Raw genomic sequence first — 21040 nt, forward strand, 5'->3', positions numbered from 1 at the left:
TTTTTAAAAAGGAGACTACTGTTCAGGCTAGATCCAAGGAGAAGGGATACTCCCAGGGAGGAAATTAACCAATGGACTCTAGGAGGAGTAGGACCTGATTATCTGGTTTTAGGGTTTCATTTTATTCACTGTAATTCCTTTATGTTATCCTCAGCATTTAATAAAGTTTGTTAAACAATCAGCCTAGTTTTAGCTCTAATTTGGGAAATTAAGAGAATAATTTGAAGCATAATGGAGCAGGAAGAATTGTGGCAGCTTGGGGAACTATTCATGAAAAGGTCAGAATTGTTAAGTGGAGACTCATAAGAAAGATAGTTTTACAGGATATATAAAGGCACTCATGCTGGGGAATGTTCAGGAGTATTTGAATGCTGGAGTAAGCTTTTTTCAAAATAGATGATAGTTTCTCACACTATATTATCTATATATGAACGAAAATGCTTATCCACACAGACTGACTACCACCTCCCATAGATATGCACCCTCAATTCAAAAAGAAATATTACATTTACCATAGATCCAGTTTTTTTTAAAGCTGTCTCTGTAAATCTAATAATTCTCAATTGACTCTTTAGAAATTCTAGATATATAACTGTGATGTTAGACAATTATAATTTAACACTTTGCTTTTTAAAAGTTTTATTTCTTATATCTGTTTCATTTATTCATGTGTTAGCCAGAACATTTAGAGTCATATAAAATAACAACAGCAATTACAGACATCTTCACTTTCTTCCTGGTTTTCATGAGTATATCTTTAGTGAATTACCATGTTTCATGTTGGCTTTTGGCTTGAGGTCCATATTTTATATAATTTTATGAAAACACTCTTAAATTCCTGTTTTCTTAAATTAGTTAATATTATTAAAGGATTCCACTGCACATTAAAAAATGAGCTTCAGGATCTCCTTAGGTGATATTTTCTAATTTTCTTATTGACACATATTAAGAGATTTTTAATTAATAAACTATCACTGAATTCCCAAGGTAAATCCTACTTAATTTTAGTGGATTGTAATTGTCATATATATTTTTTGTTTTTGGTTTCAAGTAACAGAGACTCAATTGCAAGATGCTATCAAGAAAAAGCAGGTGGGGAGTGAATGCCACATAGTGAATTCTAAGGGCAGACACGCTTGTACCTCATAACTGAATTCAGGAGCTTAGATTCATGCAGGCATTATCTCAATTTCCATTACTGGATTATAATGCTCTATGTGTGTTGACTTAATTATTTTGCAGTGTTCTTTCATAAGAGGAGAAAGATGGCTACTAACAATTCAAAGTCTACAAAGCTTTTTAAATCTTGCAATTCACAAAGAAAGAGTGTATCTCTTTTTTATTGTATTAAATATGAGAAAATATTATGTTTAACACTAGTTGGGTGAAATATTTCACCTTTATTGAATCGACATATCCAAGAAAAATGCAGTAGTCTGATAGAACGTATTTGGTCATTGTCCATTCTTATGACAAAACAGTAGGGGATGATGACTGGATAGCTTCAAAGATAACATAACAATAAAGATTTTTAAAATAAAACAAAGCAAGATACTGTAACCAGAAGTGACGGTGATGGATACAGTGCAGGTATAATTCAGTTCTTCTTGTGGCAAGATTCATATATACACACACACATACACACACATATATATAAAATATATAAGTATATATTATAATGTATGCATATAGTAATGCTGATTTTTTTTGGTTCTATGTAAACTCTGTATAAAGATTAACAAAACTAAAGAAACATTTCTGTATCTTTTTTCATATTTTATTCATTTTCCATAACACATTACAGCATAATAATTATGCTCTCAAGAGTGAAAGAACTCACCTGAAGAATCCTCTTTCTTCATGGTCTTCTGTAGAAGTAATTCCTTCCAAGATTATTAGCCTCTTATTTTTAGAGTCTATTCTAGTTATTTCTATTTTCCAGAAAAGCATTCATTGCATTTAAAAGTTCAATCACACACAAGGATTATAATGAAAGTTTAAAAAAATCTTTGAGTTTGAATTTACTCAGAATCAGCTCAGGTAGAAAAATAAAAACACAGAATTTAAATAATTACAATCTTTTTAAAATTTACTTTTTTAAATTTTTTAAAATTTACTTTATCTGTGTTTCTTGTTCCTTCAAAGGATACTTCTAGAGATTATTAGTTAATTTTACTTTGAATCTTTTTCTATTTATTTTCCATATTTTTGTTTATTATTAATTTTTTGAAGTTACACTTATTTTTTCTTAAATTTATTGGCTAGATTGTGTCATTTTTTCTTTATGATTAATAAAGTCTTTAATTTTAAGACATGAATTCATTTCTGAATTCATCTTTGGCTTAACCTTTTAAACATATTTGATTTTACCCTTTGACCTACTTCTGTAAATCTTCTGGAGTCAGGTTTTACATTTTAAAATTTGTTACTAATTTCTTATTCTATGTAACATAGTGTCAATACCACAGTGTCTGCTGCTTGAATCTACAACATGCTAGCATTTTATACTCATTACTTTTTTATGACCTAATATAACTCCATCTTTTTAAAATGTTCAGTAAATTCTGAAAAGAAAGTAAAATTATTTCATTTGTAATGAAGTGGTTTTACTATATGTCCACGATTCTGTATTAAGTGTGTTTTCTCTATTTGGATCTTTATTTGGATCACCTTATGTGTCATAGACTGTGGGGTGTTTGCTAAAAATCTCTCAATGAACATATATTTCTTTAGATTTTTCTTTTTAAGGCAAAATCTTTTTTTTAGATTTATGTTGCAACTACATTATTTGACACCAAAATATCACATTATTGTAGGTTAGAGTTAATATAAATGTACTTTCATCATTTAAGATTATATCTCACATTAATTCTACTTTTAGGATGTTATGGGTTGAATTGTGCTCCCCCAAAATGCATATGACGAAGTCCAACCCCTAGTACCTCAGAATGTTACTGTATCTGGGTATAGGGTCATTGCTATGTAATTAGTTAATAGGATCATCCTGGAATAGGGTGGCCCCAAATCCAACGTGACTAGTGTCTTTATAATGGAATATTTGGACACAGATACCCGAGCACGGGGAGAATGTCATGGAAAGGGACACAGGAGACTAGAGCCATCCACAAGCCAAACAGTGTCTGAAGCTACCAGAAGCTGGGAGCAACGCCTAGAAGACACTCTTTCCTAATGCCTTCCAGTGGAATATAACCCTGCTGATATTTTGATTTTGGACTTCTGGCCTCCAACATAGTGAATTTCTATTGCTCTAAATTACCTAGTTTGTGGTACTTTGTTATAGCAGCCCTAGAAAGCTAATACATAGGATGATAGTTTTGGTGTTATTGAATTATTTCTCTTCTGTTGTATTTTTCACTTCTTCAATCAATTATATTGTAGATTCTCATTTGCAACCTTAGTATATGGTACGGACTTCAGTTTTTCTTTCAAAAGTATCATATAACTGGAGGTTCCCTCTGCTATAAACTAAAGAAATTTAAAGCATTTATGCTTATTCTTTTCAAATTAGATGTTTGTATATAAACCTTGTATCTTTATACTGTGATGCTATTTGCTTATTTTTGCCTCATTGTCTAGTTAATGTACAGTTTACATGTATCTTTTAAATGGATTTGATATGTATATAAAATGTTTCCCTGAAGCTTATAAAATATGTACTTCAACAAAACTTCTCTAATCATGAAAAGTAAAAGCAAAGAATAAGTTTGATCTTCTGTATTTATCAGAAGAAATTGTTTACATTGTTTTTCCTAATATACATTCTTAATAACATTTCCTTTCTTCCTAGCATGTGTTGACATATTCAAAAAATATAGCCTAAGATTATTATTATACTCATACTGTTCTACTTCAGTTATATTCTATTTTTAAATTGCTTTTCTATTTACCTTCAAATATAACTACCAATTACATCAATTATTCCTAACTTATTATAAAATATGTATTCTTACAAACATTTCCTAATCTTTCTGTAATAAGAATTTGACAAATTCTTATTACATTAGACTAGTAATCTCTAAATTAGACTTCTCTCATTAGACTAGTAATCTCTAAATAATATTTTAAGGAAATATATTTTTTGAGCTCTTGCATAGTTCAGAATGTAATTATGTTAGAATTGTACAAAAACAATAATTTTACTAAGTCATGATGGTGGTTATGATGGTTCCAAATGAATTTCTCTTTCAAAAGTAAATGACTTTATATTATTAGGTTGGTGGAAAAGTTATTGCGATTTTGCCATTAAAATAATAATAGAATAGAAAAGTAAGAATAGAATAACAGAATTTGCCAACCTAATCATAGAATCCTGGCTTAATGAGAAGGGAATAGACATGTCAGATGATTCACTTTTCTTGTAAATATTAATTGAGTTCTGACTATGTGCTAGGATGAATGTACAGCAGTTAAAAAGAAAAAAAAATGAAGTGACCTTTTGATAATAAGTGATAGAGAAAAAAAAATAACATGAAATAGGATAGCTGTGGAAGAGGTTGTACTTTTAAACAGGCAGGCCAGGAAAGAAAAAAAATCTATTCAAAGATTTTTGCTACTTGTTTACAGCCTTTACTGCTGTTCTGATTTAACTTGTTGTATGCTTAGTCTCTCCATAATGTTTTTCTAGTAAACCCTCTATAACTGCAGTTAGTATAACTGCCTCTCACTTACTTGCCCACTTATTCTTTGGACAATGTAATTGTTTCCTCTGAATCTTATTTGGAATGCCTCAACTGGTTTGTTTCTTAATATCACAAATCATGGCCCTTTCACTAATTTATAAGAGAAATAAAGAGGAAATGCCTATAACCGTCAGATATTATATTATCTACTTGGTATGGGCTATATTACTTCTACAATATTTGGAATATAGTAGGCATTTTCCTTTGTGAGTTTATCTTCTTTCTTCTTTTGACTTAGAATATTTTTCTTTTTTCTCACACATATACAATACGGTACAACGTATCTTGAAATAGCCTTTTATGATATTTTTTCATAATATATTACCTTTATACTCTACCTTTATTGTTAGAATATTTATTTGCATATTTTAACTCTTCACATGAAAACTTAGGAATATGATTTCAGTATTTCCCACTGAATTGCAGTTTCAGCCTGACTCAGGAGCAAGCAAGAATGTCCCAACCAGACAGGTATACAATTGTGAAAAAAAAAAAGTCTAACTCCCAACATTGCAGAGCCTGTGAGACTTCTAGGTTATTATTGGCTTTAATTATCACTCCCATAAGCTGCAATATTCTTTGCTACTGGTGAAGCAGCACTCCACAGAGTGTGAAATCCTTCCCTGCTTTTGAAAATACCCAAGAAATGAACTGAATCACTTCCAATCTACTGTGACAACTGAACACCCACTGATAAGTATAAGCAAGGGGAAAATTTATCATCACCAATAGAAAATAGGCTTTTTTGAAAGTGGGATTTGAGACATCTAGCCGGCTGCTTAGTACCAGCAGTGATCAGCAAAACCAAATCCACTTTCATTTTAAACTCACAGGCATTTTATTTTCCCTGATTGGTACTCAAGTCAATAAAAAAACACGGTCTTTTTTTATGTTCCTACTTTATTTATTGCTATAAAATTTAAACACTAAAATATCAATATAAATAGTTCCTGGGGTTATAACCATTAATTTCCAGTCCTACTTCCCTCCACAATGTCTATTTTTTTTTTTTTTTTTTTTTTACCATCAGATGCTTCAAGTACAAATCAGACCTGAGGATTTTGAATAGGCTCCATTTAGTTTCTCTTCTGGAGGCCCAACCCACACAATCCCAATTTCTTTGCCTCTTAAGGTAAGGCTTATATAAACATATAAGCAAAGAAACATATGCTATTCAGACTGAAATCAGTTCACAGTGATTCACTTCTCAATATTACCTCAGGTTTCAGTGTGCGCCCATGCTAAGAACACAGTGAATTCCCTGCTAGCTCCATCCTCTGATTTTCAGATCTAGCAGGGGGAAAAGCAATAAAAGAAAAACTGTAGAAGGGAGGGAAGTGACTATATGCAAGAGTTTTGATATATTTACTGGATCTCCTCATTCTTTTAGTTATCTAAATAATATGACAAAATGTTATTATAAACTAAAAGGAAGAAAAATGTAAGAGTTTTTAAGAGTAGTAAATTCATTTTTGAAATGTGTTATATATAAACCTCTTCTATTTTTTAAAACCATAATTCTATAGCCTAATAATTATCAGTGACATAAGACATTAGATTTTCTCATTTATATTAATTTTTATGGAAAGTTTAGAAATCTTTCCCTTACATGTTGCTTTCATTTCTAAGTCCAAGAGGTATGATTCATATATTACTATATTAAAAATTCTGCAATTGTCTGCAATATAGCAAGTACCCAGTGATATGGCAAAAATGTATGAACACAAAACTGCCATTTACTGATGTTCAATGTTACATTTTTTGTGTGTGCCTTCGATTTTTAAATATTGTAGTTCTTGAAATTACAGGTATGAAAACCACAAGGTAAATCAAATCAGAGAAAAACAATACATGTGTAATCAATTTCTTTGGGTTTGGCTGTCTTACTTCTACTGATGTTGGAAATGGAAAAACCCGTAGTGGTTTTGTAAATGGTAGAGGAGTCTTGATCTTTGGAAACAGGAAATTGTAGAGCTTTATTCTTTCCAAAAAAGATAGATAGATGATAGATAGATGATAGATAGATAGGTAATAGATAGATAGATGATAGATAGGTAACAGATCGATAGATATAGATGATAGATAGATAGACAGGTAATAGATAACAGACAGATGATAGATGATAGATAGATAGATAGATAGATAGATAGATAGATAGATAGATAGATAGATAGATAGATTTCCCTCTTCTGAAGTTCGTTCATGGCCTTTACCATAGGGAATATCAGAAATCAGAATACAGCAAACCTTACACATTTGAATTACGTGGTTATTCATAAAGATCATAATTTTAATCATCATAATTTTGATGTTCCATACAATTCTCTATTTCCTGTTCCCATCTCTATAATTTTAGAAACTATTGTTCTAGCATAGTATTTAGTTTGGCACAGCACTGCATGTGAATACAGAGAGTATACGCATTTCTGGGGGAAAATAGAAGCATGAGGAAAAGAGAAATAAAAACATAGTTAAATGACATCAAAGGGAACAATTTTGCTCAAAATAAGGACACCAAGTGAGTATATAGAGTATTTTCATAATTTAAACTGAACTTCTATTTCCTGAAATGATAATTTGACCATATATTAGGTCAAGATTTGCAATTCAATATCACAAACACTTCAGAATCAGTAATCCTTTTACCAGCATTCTGAACTGTGTTCAAACAATGGTAGATACTGTTGCATACCATGTAAAACAAAACACGCAAATATTCTCTGTGTTATGGCACTTTTAGGTAACCTGGAGACTTGACATTTGTGCTGTTATTTTCAGAACCAGAGCCAATTTCTTTCAAACCATATTTTTTAAGCTGGAAAGTATTAGGCAGGAGTAGTCGAAATGACAAGGCACTAAGACTATGAAGAGAATGAACATCCGGCAAAGAAGTTTAAAGGAATATGACTGCAATAAAAACTGGTAAAAACTGCCCAGTGATTTAGATGGTGAACTATCTTTAAGTTTTAAATACTTTGAGAGAGAGTATGTGAATTGCTATTCCAATTCTGTGGTATTTTTTGAAAGAAAAAGGAAGATGACTAGATTGCATTTGCTCTTAAAATACTTTCAAATTTGGTCTGGGTGAAATAGACATGGCATGAAAATGTCATCTGAGCCTTAGAAGATTTAGGGTATGCTACTTTGAGATTTAGCTGATGGCAGGTATCAGTAGCCTAAGCAGTTCATTCCACTCTCTGATTTCATCTTCAAGGATAATTTTTTTAGACATGACTTACAGGAAGAAGAATTAAGAACCCTTCCTCTCCCAATAACCATGCTCTTAAATACCTATTTAAACAGAAATGCTTAAAGTAGGATCTTTGGCAGAAGAAATTTTTAGGGAATCAGTTCAAAAGTACAACTCAAATCCAAATCCAAAATGCATGATTTTCTATAGTTCATTTATTCAGTAGACCTTTGCTGTCATTGTTTGCTTCAGTAAAACAACTGGCACTTTCAAATAAAGATACCGTTTTGATATTGTAACCATATTTGCAGCTATAACAAGAAAAACTCTGTACTTATGATTACTGATTTACAGCAAAGAAGATAATTAGAAAATACTAATTAACACTGCATGGGATGTTTGACAAAAAATTGTTATTTCTTATGCATCTCATAATTTTTGGGTCCCTCAAGAGCAAACAGAAACTTAAGATTAAGAAAATAATGAGTATTGAAGGAGAGTAGTCCATGGATATAAATACTATGCTCATATCCTGTCACCTAGGCTTGTGTGGACATGGAAAGTAGATAGAACAAAATGCAGTCATGTTTCAAAATAGCATCTGTAGAGCACAAATTTAAAGATTCCAAGCTGTTAGATGTATTATGTGGAGCTGACACTGAAAAATTGCAGTTTGACGTTTGGGATAAGAAAAAAAAAGTGTTGAAACTAAAACAAGTGATGATGAGCTTATTTTCATATGTTTGTTGGCCTCATAAATGTCTTCTTTTGAGAAGAGTCTGTTCATATCCTTCGCCCACTTTTTGATGTTTTTTTTTTATTGTAAACTTGTTTAAGTTCCTTCTAGATTCTGGATATAAGCCCTTTGTCAGATGGATAGATTGCAAAATTTTTCTCCCATTCTATGGGTTGCCTGTTCACTCTGACGATAGTTTCTTTTGCTGTGCAGAAGCTCTTTAGTTTAATTAGATCCCATTTGTCAATTTTGGCTTTTGTTGCCATTGCTTTTGGTGTTTTAGTCATGAAGTTTTTGCCCATGCCTATGTCCTGAATGGTATTGCCTAGGTTTACTTCTAGGGTTTGTATGGTTTTAGGTCTTACGTTTAAATCTTTAATCCACCTTGAGTTAATTTTTGTATAACGTGTAAGGAAGGGGTCCAGTTTTAGTTTTCTGCATGTGGCTAGCCAGTTTTCCCAACACCATTTATTAAATAGGGAATGCTTTCTGCATTGCTTGTTTTTGTCAGGTTTGTCAAAGATCAGATTGTCGCAGATGTGTGGTGTTAAAGCTCATCATCACTGGTCATTAGAGAAATGCAAATCCAAATCACAACGAGATACCATCTTATGCCAGTTAGAATGGCAATCATTAAAAGTCAGGAAACAACAGGTGCTGGAGAGGTTGTGGAGAAATAGGAATGCTTTTACATTGTTGATGGGAGTGTAAATTAATTCAACCATTGTGGAAGACAGTGGGGTGATTCCTTAAGGATCTAGAACCAGAAATATCATTTGACTCAGCAATTTCATTACTGGGTATATACCCAAAGGATTATAAATCATTCTACTATAAAGACACATGCAGACATATGTTTATTGCAACACTATTCACAATAGCAAAGACTTGGAACCAACCCTAATGCCCATCAATGATAGACTGGATAAAGAAAATGTGGCACTTATATACCATGGAATACTATGCACCCATGAAAAAGGATGAGTTCGTGTCCTTTGCAGGGACATAGATGAAGCTGGAAACCATCATTCTCAGCAAAGTAACATAGGAACAGAAAACCAAACACCGCATGGTCTCACTCATAAGTGGGAGTTGAACAATGAGCACACATGGACACAGGGAGGGGAACATCACACACTGGGGCCTGTTGGAGGGTGGGTGCTAGGGGAGGGATAGCATTAGGAGAAATACCTAATGTAGATGATGGGTTGATGGGTACAGCAAACCACCATGACACGTGTATACCTATGTATACCTGCACTTGTATCCCAGAACTTAAAGTATAATTTTAAAAAAGTAATTAAATTAAATTAATTAAATGAAAAGTATAATTTAAAAAAGAAACTAGAACAAGTTAAAATTCTAGTCACTTCCACAAAACTCTTATAATCGACATAGTGCTGAAGCTATTCACACCTGCCTATGAATTCCCGGAGAGCAGAGATCATATCTTGACTTTATTTTTATCACAAATATCCCCAGAATAGCGTTTGCACACATATCAAATTCTCAATAATTTTTCAATGAATTAATATCTTTCCTATTGTTCTTTTCATATGAAAGTGAGTATATTTGGAAAACAAAATTTATTCCATACTTCAATAAATAAATGTCTTCTAACAATATTTAAAAATGAAAATAAACCATAAGACTTACTCAACTAAGGAGATAACTGTTTCAGCTCTGAAAATTAAGCATTAAAAATTAAAATAAGAAATATTTAATTTTTGAAGAAATTTGGAAAGTATATTTTGTTTTCTGCTCATCTTTTCTGCTATTATTATTTTAAACGTGCAGATATTAATTGTACCTTTGACATAGTAACATAACATATACATTTCCCATGTCATTAGATAGCCTTCATAACTATTTAGATATCCTTCATAACTATTCTAATAGTGACAATATAATCTACCAAAGTACCAAAAGTAATTTAATAGTTTTGTTTCTTTTTGATCTTGAGTTTTATTTTTCCAATACTAAATATTTATGAAAAGCATTTCAGTAAATATTGTATTAAAAGTGAGAAATATTATTTTATTTCTTAAATTATTAAAAATAATACTCATTATTTGTATAAGCAACAGTTGGTGGGGTAACACTGAGGGCCCAAAAAGACAGAAATCATGGCCAATACAGCAGAGTAGTTATATATATTTTTACCTGGATGTTTGCATTGCTGGAATTTTACCTGTATTAAAAGGGGTATGGAATAATGTCCAGAAAAGAAACACGCCTTCAGCTAACATGGTAGCTGTGTATGCAATAAAGCTAAAAAATCTACCTGCATACCTCTTTCACACTCCAGTATTTAAAGTGAGGTAGCAAGCTAGAAAACAATTCGTGAATGATAAGACTCTTCCCAGTTAAAATTCATGTTATGTTCTCCCTTATAAATGGGAGCTAAATGATGAGAACACATGGACACATTGAGGAGAACCATACACACTGAGGCTTATCAGAGGGTGAAGGTTAGGAGGAGGGAGAGAGGACCAGGCAAAATAACTAATGGGTAGTAGGCTTAAAACCTGGGTGATGAAATAATCTGTACAACAAACTCCCATGATACAAGTTTATCTGTGTAACAAACCTGCACATGTACCCCTGAACTTAAAATATGTTAAAAAAAAGAGTACTAAGAAAAAAAATCATGTTAAAAAATTACTCATTCATTTAACACGTTTTTGTAGGAAACAATAGTATATTTCATTGTGGAATAGAGTCAAATTTCCAGAGTTCAAATCACATTTCTTCCACTGATTAGCTGGGATTTCTTCCCAAATTAATGGGACTTGGGGCAAGTTATTTAACTGCTCTGAGCCTATTATTTCTATTCCAAAATGTGGAATAATAAATAAAAAATAAACATAGGATTGTTGTATATGTAAAATACGCTAATAATTTGTACAACTTGTGTTTTGTGTACAATAATGTACATAGCTATATACATATATGTAAGTATTTTATATGGAATATAAAATTTAGAAAGATAGTGTTTAAAAGGGTGGATTGTGGAGTCAGACTAGCTAGGTTTGAATTTAGTACTGTGACTTAGCTGAATGGCTTTGAACATGTTATTTAACTCTTCTGTGACTTTATCTGTAAATGAGATAATAATGATGATGATTCATGTGTTGTTATACAGATTAAATAAGTTAATCTTCTTAGTGTCTAGAATGTCCATTACATAAAATCTTTATCTCTATTTGTTAAATTAAATTAATGTTTGCTATTACTACTTAACTAACAGCAGAATGCTGTCATAAGGAAGATAAGAGGAAATATACTGAAATGATGAATCTCTGTATCAGCAACCCCTCTTTTTTCAGGAACTCCAGAATCTTCATAATTAGAAAAATGGTAACTATAAATGTAATAAATAAGCATTGGCTTTTCTTTTTTCTAAATCTGTGACTTGAAATGTTGCCATAGCTAAAGATTACATACTTCAATCATGTAAGAAAATTACCCAACATTTTAGAACAGAAACTACAAGGTAAGTTCTGAAGGATCAAATGTAATTGCTAAGTTGAATTTGGACAGCAATTTTGGGGAAAGCAAGATATCACTATCACTATGAGAGGCAGAATAGGAAAATTCCTAATTCAGTGGTAGAAATGGAACTTAAACAAAATTACTAAACAGGAAAGCCAGGAAATAAAAGGAACACATGACAAGGTACAAAGGAGGAAAACGTACAAAGTGAAGCCTAAAAATTGAATACAAATTAGTTTTTCTTAGAAAACTTAAAAAACATAAAACATGCTGTTACAAAAACAAGTTGAGGGTGTATCCTTTTTTTTTAAACCACTACAGACATTTCTCAGGCTTAATCAATTCATAAACATGAAAAAGGTTATACTTTACTGCATGCAAACAGTTTTCTGTTAATTTAGCCCAGAATTTTTCTACCTTGGCACTATTGACATTTTGGGCTGAATAATTTTTTTGTCTTGGAGAGCTATCCTGTGCATTACAGCAGGGGGTCCCCAACCCCTGGTCAAGGTTAGGAGGCAGACCACACAGAAGGAAGCGAGTGGCATGGTGAGCCAATGAAGCTTTATCTGTATTTCTGCGAGTTTGCTCACCATGACTCGCATTACTGCCGGAGCTCTGCTTCCTGTCACATAAGCGGTGGCATTAGATTCTCATAGGAGTGGGAACCCTATTGTGAACTGTGCATGCAAGGAATCTAGGTTGGGCGCTTCTTATGAGAACCTAATGCCTGATGATAAGTCACTGTCTACCATCACCCCCAGAAAGACTGCCTAGTTGCAGGAAAACAAGCTCATGGTTCCCACTGATTCTACATTATGGTGAGTTGTATAATTATTTCCTTATAATTATATAATGTAATAGTAATAGAAAGGAAGTGCACAATAAATGTAATGCATTTGAATGATCCTGAGACCATCCTCCCACCCCTAGTCCATGGAAAAGTTGTTTTTCACGAAATCGGCCTCTGGTGCCAAAAGGTTGGGTACCGCTGCATTATAGGTTGTTTAACAGCGTCCCTGGTCTCTATCCTCAAAGCGCCAGTAGAGTCTCCCCATTCATGACAAACAAAAATGTATGTTGACATTGCCAAATGTCCTCAGGAGAGTAGACAGATTACCCCTGATGGAGAACCACTGCTTTAGGCAAAATAAAGTGAAAGAATCTCAGCTTTGAATGACAGGCAAGCAATTACATAGTTCAGCTCTCCAAATAACATTAATTTTCTCATTTATACCTTCAACTAGTGTTCATATAGTCCCCTCTTTGAATTCTATCTGGCTACAAGCTCACTTTCTCACAATCAAATTGTATGCTACACATTATTTAGTAGTTCTTTTTTTACATTTACTCCTCTGGAGATGAATTTATTGTAGCTACTTCTGCTTTCTTTCTGCTAAATCTATTTATTACTGGGGAGGAGGGATATAAATTATCCTTTTCCCTAACCAATCATGGTATATCGCAGCTTTGAGCCACTCCAACATTCTATCAGTAGAAGATGCTTGTAAACAAATACTCCAGATTCAGTGTCAACAGGGAAAAATACACTCGAAAGTACGATTGACCTTTCATCTCCCTTGTTTCAGACTCTTTATGGAACCTGAAACCTCATGACCTTCTTTAGAAGCCTTATCATACTGTTCAGTCACATCAAATCAGATGACAAGAAAATATCCACATCATTTCCATTTGCTCTACTACTATATTCTATGTGCGCTATTTTTTCAGAGTCCTTGAAACAAAAGGGGTATATAAATCCCAGAGACCACTCATGATTTCATGATAACTCAAAACCCTCATTTATACTATTCCACAGAAAAGACAGTCCACACATTTAATAGCAGGAATGTCAGAGAGGCATGGATGAATCAAAACAGATTTCTGCCCAATATGATTGAAAGCCTGCCACAAATGACCAGTAGAGACATTTTGTTCAAACCATCGAATACTAGTGAACTCTCACACATGATTTTTAAAACTAATTTCAGGACTCCACATTAAATTCTGTTATTTGAATCTACTATTCTATTCTGTTCAGGTTATTTTGGATTCTGACCATTACCCAATATGAACGTTGTAAAATACACCTCTTTAATGGTCCCAGCTTATTTCAATTTGTTCCGAATGAGGAACACAAAAGAAACACAAATGAAGTGAAGGAGTTTTTGTTAGTTAATATTAGATCATCGCCTCCAATCAGAAAGAAACATATAATCCTTGTTCTTCTAACTCCAAACAAGAATAAAAACTGGTATGTGTTCTTATTCAGTTTTCCTAAAACCTACTCTCATGCTACTGTCAGCAATATTGATTTTATTCCTATTTTTACTATTCGTAATATGATATAAGAGTCTTTGACAGTCAGAGTTGTTCATGCTTATCACATTTATTCCTTAACTACTTTTTTTATCCTAAGTCAGTTTGTAGTGTCACAAAATTTGAATGAATTGTATGCCAGCCTTTTTCACAAAATTGATCAACATATTTTTTATAGAAAAATTACCACACCGTCTGCTTGAACAGCACAAATAATGAATTAACAATTAAATACAGAAATTTATATGCTAAGTATTTTATTTTGTAATCCATAATCCTTGAAAACATTCATCTCCTTCCCAAGAAAAAGTGAAGGAATTTGATATGGCTACCATAAGACAAACTGAAAAAAAATTAGTAACATAAATAGAAAATGAGTTTCTGGAGATAAAATTTATTTATTTATTTATTTATTTATTTATTTATTTATTTTTAACAGCTATTTACTTTTATTTAGTTTTATCTTTTAATTTTATTTTTATTTTATTATTATGATGCTTTAAGTTTTAGGGTACATGTGCACAATGTGCAGGTTTGTTACATATGTATACATGTGCCATGTTGGTGTGCTGCACCCAATAACTCGTCATTTAGCATTAGGTATATCTCCTAATGCTATCCCTCCCCCCTCCCCCCACCCCAAAATTTAAAAGATGAATACAAACTTGCTAATTTGAAAGCTTCTAAGGCCACAAAAAATATTTTAAAATTAAATTACTTTTCTTTGTATTCCCAGTGCCCAGCTTCATATCTATATCTGGAAATGATAAATAAATATTTTTATATAACAAACAAGCAAAATAGTTTTCATCCAAGTAATGTTCATAATATACCCAGTTTTCATTCTAAAATTTTGTACAGTTTTATATTTTATGAAACAAATCCTTAGGAAAGTATTTAGAAAATATATTTCAGAAAAAATAAATTTTAATAGAATAAATTCTTATTTATGAAGTATTGGTTTAATTAAAAATGTATTAATTGATGTCATTAGTATCTGCCAGTGATATCTAAAATTATTAATTCTAATACCTTTATTAAAACAATAGAATAGTATAATTAAATTAACAGTATTTTTTGATATAGAAGATCCAGAGGGTTGTTCTTCAAACACTGATTAAACAACCACGGCAATCTAACAGTGTATTTTGCCAGTTCAGAGAAGTCAAATAGAGCCCCCTTTATTAGCTTACTATGAGCAAGTTTCCATTCTTCCTTTCAAGTTTAAGCTTCCTCTATTAATTTATAACAACCTCTCTAGTTTTGTTCTTTGGAGAAGCACAGAATAAATTCTTATCTATTTGCCAAATCTAGTTTAGGTTTATAAACCAAGGGGAGGATGCATCTTCAAGCTATATGTAATATTTAATTTATGTATATATTATATACATATATAATATATAATATATATATATTTATATTTATCACACTCTCTCGAAATGCTGATACAGCACACCTGGCTTTAGAATTCTGGGATGCGTATCTGTAAAAGACACTTTGCTTATACTGATCATTAACCTGCACTAGAAACCACCAGTCCATCTATCAACTTTATATCTTAATTGTGAAAATAGTACATCATTCAGGTGAAGTATGATTTGTACTGAAATTAGAAAACAGAGGCTGGGCGTGGTGGCTCACGCCTGTAATCCCAGCACTTTGGGAGGCCAAGGCAGGTGGATCACGAGGTCAGGAGATCAAGACCATCCTGGCTAACACGGTGAAACCCTGTCTCTACTAAAAAATACAAAAACAAACAAAAAAAAAAACAACAACAAAAAATTAGCCGGGCATGGTGACGGGCACCTGTAGTCCCAGCTACTTGGGAGGCTGAGGCAGGAGAATGGCGTGAACGTGGGAGTCGGAGCTTGCAGTGAGCCGAGATCACGCACCACTGCACTGCAGCCTGGGCGACAGAACTAGGCTCCGTCTCAAAAAAAAAAAAGAAAAAAGAAAAGAAATTAGAAAACAGAAAAGAAAATTGAGTTCCTTCTAAGTATATATAGACCACGTTAAAAAGAGTAGCTAAGACAGAGACTTCAGATGTGAAGATACTTGAAGAAATATAGATTCTTTTTTGTGGTAAGCCTGGTGATGAGATCTTGTTTCTGCAGGATGAGAAAAGAACAAAGTGTAATTTTTGATAAAACCAACTCAACTCAAGACATATTGTGAGATAAAACACTTTTCTCCAACAGATGGATTTTGATGGCCTTATTAGAAACTCTGCGGGAAAGACCTTTTGGTGACTAAATCTATAGCTGGTTTCTGATGAAAACTTAGTCAAAAAATAACTCATTATGAAGCTGATAGTGAAAATTCAATGGCCTCCTGGAATTCCACCTTTTTGGAATCTTGCCTGAGCCACTTCACACTAGATTTGCCACAAATATATTATGTGAAGAGTTCACATGTACACCACCTGAAATATGAAAGAGTATTTCTTATAACAAGAGTGAAAACTTAATAAATGTGATTTCTTCTTTCTTCTCTGACACCAAATAACTTTAACAAAATTAGAAAAATTACCTCATTATGCTTATGTTATTTGCTTTTGTTTAAAATAAAGTAATTTAAAAAGATACATTGATTTATTAAGCACATTTTTAAAAGTTCTTTTATATGAGGCATTCTGATAGGTACAAATTATATATAAGTCAAAAATAGGGATCCTATAGTAGTAGAAATCAAAAATCATATTTATCAATATTTATAATGCAGCATAAAATGTAATATGTGAAAGAGAGAAATGCAAAAAAATACTGCATGATTTCTAAGGGAAAAGATAATTTTCACTTAGAGGCATCAGGGAAGTTTTTCTTCTTTTCTTGTGCTATCACTAGAAGAATGAATAGGATTATTGCATGCAAAGTTGAGTGACGGTGGTGCTTTATGGAGGGGGAACTATATTAGTCAGGTTTATCAAGAACAATAGGATATATTCTTTTATTTGTGGTAAGGCTGGTGATGCAAATTTATTCTGTATTCCTAACCTACTCTTATTTCTGTCCACTGCATCATCATATTCCCGCGTGTGTGTGTGTGTGTGTGTGTGTGTGTGTGTGTAAACAAACTTAGACACTTATTATAAGGAATTGGCTCATATAATTCTGAAAACTGAACAGCACCAAGGTCTGCAGTTAGCAAGCTGGAGACCCATGAGATCTAATGGTATAGGTTCAGAGTCCAGAGTCCTGAGATGCATGAGAACTGATGGTTAAACTTCCAGTCCAAGGACAAGAAGAGGCCAATGTCCCAGCTCAACAATCAAGTAGGCAAAGTTCCCTCTGACCCAGCCTTTTATTTTTTACTTTCATTTTAGGTTTAGGGGACCATATGCAGGTTTGTCATATCAGTAAATTGTGTGTCACGGGGGTTTGATGTACAGATGATTTTGTTACCCCCATAATAAGCACAGTAGCAGTTTTTTGATCCTCACCCTCCTCCCACCCTCCACCTTCAAGTAGGCCCCAGTGTTTGTTTTCCTCTTTTTTTGCATTTATATATACTCAGAGTTTAGCTCCCACTTATAAATGAGAACATTCAGTATTTGGTTTTCTGTCCTTGCATTAGTTCATTTAGAATAATGGCCTCCATCTCCATCCAGGCTGCTGTAAAGGATATAACTTCACTTGTTTATGGTTGTGTAGTATTCCATGGTATGTGTGTATTATTCTTTTCTTTCTTTCCTTCTCTTCCTTCCTTCCTTCCTTCCTTCCTTCCTCCCTCCCTCCCTTCCTTCCTTGTTTCTTTTTTTTTCAGACAGGGTCTGGCTCTGTCACCCAGGCTAGGGTGCAGTGGTACAATCTCAGCTCACTGCAACCTCTGCCTCTCAGGTTCAAGCCATCCTCCCACCTTAGCCTCCCAAGTAGCTGTGACTACAGGCGTGCAACATCATGTCCAACTAATTTTTGGATTTTTTGTGGATACGAGGTTTTGCCATGTTGCCCAGGCTGGTCTCAAACTTATGAGCTCAAGTGATCCACCTGCTTCAGGCTCCCAAAGTGCTGGGATTACGTGCATGAGGCACCACGCCCATCCTTGCATTACATTGCATTTATCTAGTCTCCTAATGATGGGAATTTAGGTTGATTCCATGTCTTTGCTATTGTGCATAGTACAATAATGAACATACACATGCATGTGTGTTTATGGTAGAATGATTTATATTCCTTTGAGTATACACTCAATAGTGGAGTTCCTTGGTCAAATAGTAGTTCTGTTTCAAATTCTTTGAGAAATCACCAAACTGCTTTCCATAATGGTACACAGGCTTTTCGGTCTAATTGGGTCTTCAATTGATTGGTTGAGGTCCACCCTGTTAGGAAAGATAATCTGCTTTCCTCAGCCCACTGATTCAATTGTTAATCTCATCCAGAAACACCCTCACAGACATACCCAGAATAATATTTGGTCACCCCGTGGCCCAGTCAAGTTGACACATAAATGAACCATCACAGGTACTTGCTGAACAAGAGATATACACCAGGATAATGTTTTCTTAGGGATACATTGTTTGGATAAGGCTTGAGAGAGACTACAAACATCTCAGAGACCTAGTATATTCAGGCATTCATTCATACATGGCAACATTATCATCTGGCATCAAAAGAGAGTTCAAAATTTTCCAGCAGAAATAAATATAGGTTTAAAAGCATTGAGATGATGATTGTTAATGTGAGTGGTGTCATGTTAATATATAATTAAAAATGGCTTAAATATTTTTAAAATACCTCAGTGGTTTTTAGGTTTGCTTGCTTGTTTACCAGCTTATTTTATTTACACATATAATTTTATCCAGAAACCCCATGTATCAAATAAATAAAAGTATAACTGCTCTGTTTAAAAGGGGGAGGAGAGCATGAAGCCCAGAGCTCCATACAAAGAGTCTCCCACTGGATTTCAGAGGCTCCACTGAGAAACTTTGGTTTATTCAGAGCACAATTGAAAATGATGTGCACAGTGACTGGGAATATTATGATGCCATAGAAAGAAATGGAATTTGTAAGCGGAGTAAGTTGGGCATAGAGGTTAATGAATTTGGTGCCCATACTGAGGTGACAAACATTCAGGTAAATATGTCCAGGAGGAGACATGTACACACACACTCACGAATGGTTAATTCTCTAAACAAGAGGTACACTGATAATCATTGAATTATGATTATTTTCTAGTAAAGCTTTTTAAGTTTTAGGTGCTTTTCTGATGATCCACTGATCTAGAGTACAGCCAACTCTGGATCAGAGCTCAGGGAGAGGTTAAAGCAAGGGATATCTGTTGAAATAATTGCTGACATGGAAATAAGAGATAATATTGCTGGAGAAAATGCCAAAAGAAAAGGCAAATGGATAAGGACCAAGTATCGAGGAATATAGCAATTCAAAGTGCGAGAAGCAGCAAAGAAACCTACAGAGTAACAGGGAGAGAATAAGGGATGAAGCAGGGGAATGTGGAATCAAAGATGTCTTAACAACAACTTACAATGATTGTAAAAAACGAGGAACTGCATTTTGCTTACTGGCTGGTTTTCATGTTTGTAATTTTTTGATAAAATTGTTTTCAGAATTGATAATGTTCTATAAAATAAGATTTGCGTCTACAAACACAAAACGGCCTTTTAAAAATATATATGTTAAGAAAACATGATACTTTTACTAGATTAATTCATGAATTAATTGTAATATTCCATTGTGTTAGAAATTAACTTAAGGGAACTAGACTATACACCAGTGAAAGCAAAGAGAAGAAAACTTGGAAGCAAACCAAGAAAAAGATGATTATCATCTTGGGTTTTATCAGATTTATTACAGAGATAAACTTTTTCCCCTATTTTTCTGTAGGAGAGTCAAAAGTGTTATATGATATGTCAAAAGAGAGTTAAACTTCTTAATGATATTATTACTTGGAAAAATTATATCAAATATGTAACAAAATTATACTTAAACTATTTTTCAGTTGATGCCATAACCAAGTACTGTGGAGACATCAAAAGAATGAAGACAAAGAAAACATACAGAATTGGAAGGTTAGGTTAAGGCTGTTCACTGGGACTGAATGATGCCTAAAAGTCTCTAGTAGTTCTATGATTAGGTGATTCTAATTATTCCTAAATAAATGTTTCTATATTAGCAATTTGAATATTTTCTTTTTATACATACACATGTGCATGTGCATTTTCCTCTACACATACACACACACTCACAAATGGTTAATTCTCTAAACAAGATGTACATTGGTAATCATCGAATTATGATTATTTTCTAGTAAAGCTTTTTAAGTTTTAGGTGCTTTTCTGATAATCCACTGACCTAGAGTACTGCCAACTCTGCAAATTATGAGGATATTGGGTAATTTATCCGCATTAACTAAGTATTTTTAAACTGTTGCTATTAACTGTTTCTGTACCTGATTATAAAACACCATGTCACCAGATTTATTGGGGGTGGAGTTGAGATGCATGTCTCATATGGCATTCCTAATATTTAAGTTGGTAATTTAAAAAATACACTTACATATTTCTACCGTCAGGAGTAGAAATGTTTCTTTGAACATCAATTCCTCTGTTATATCTTTCTCCAACAGTTGAAAATCATGATCTAA

The 21040-nt window shown here is 33.1% G+C and overlaps 1 long non-coding RNA gene across 1 annotated transcript; it reads left to right on the top strand.

The window, feature by feature from the left end:
• The first annotated feature begins 5730 nt into the window (after positions 1-5730).
• Positions 5731-20578, top strand: LOC100589572. The gene is made up of 2 exons (XR_121277.3): positions 5731-5832; positions 20396-20578. It is a non-coding gene; the product is annotated as an uncharacterized LOC100589572 (long non-coding RNA).
• The last annotated feature ends 462 nt before the right edge of the window (positions 20579-21040 follow it).

This window comes from Nomascus leucogenys, chromosome 10, assembly GCF_006542625.1.
Source record: "Nomascus leucogenys isolate Asia chromosome 10, Asia_NLE_v1, whole genome shotgun sequence".
NCBI classification, from domain to species: domain Eukaryota; kingdom Metazoa; phylum Chordata; class Mammalia; order Primates; family Hylobatidae; genus Nomascus; species Nomascus leucogenys.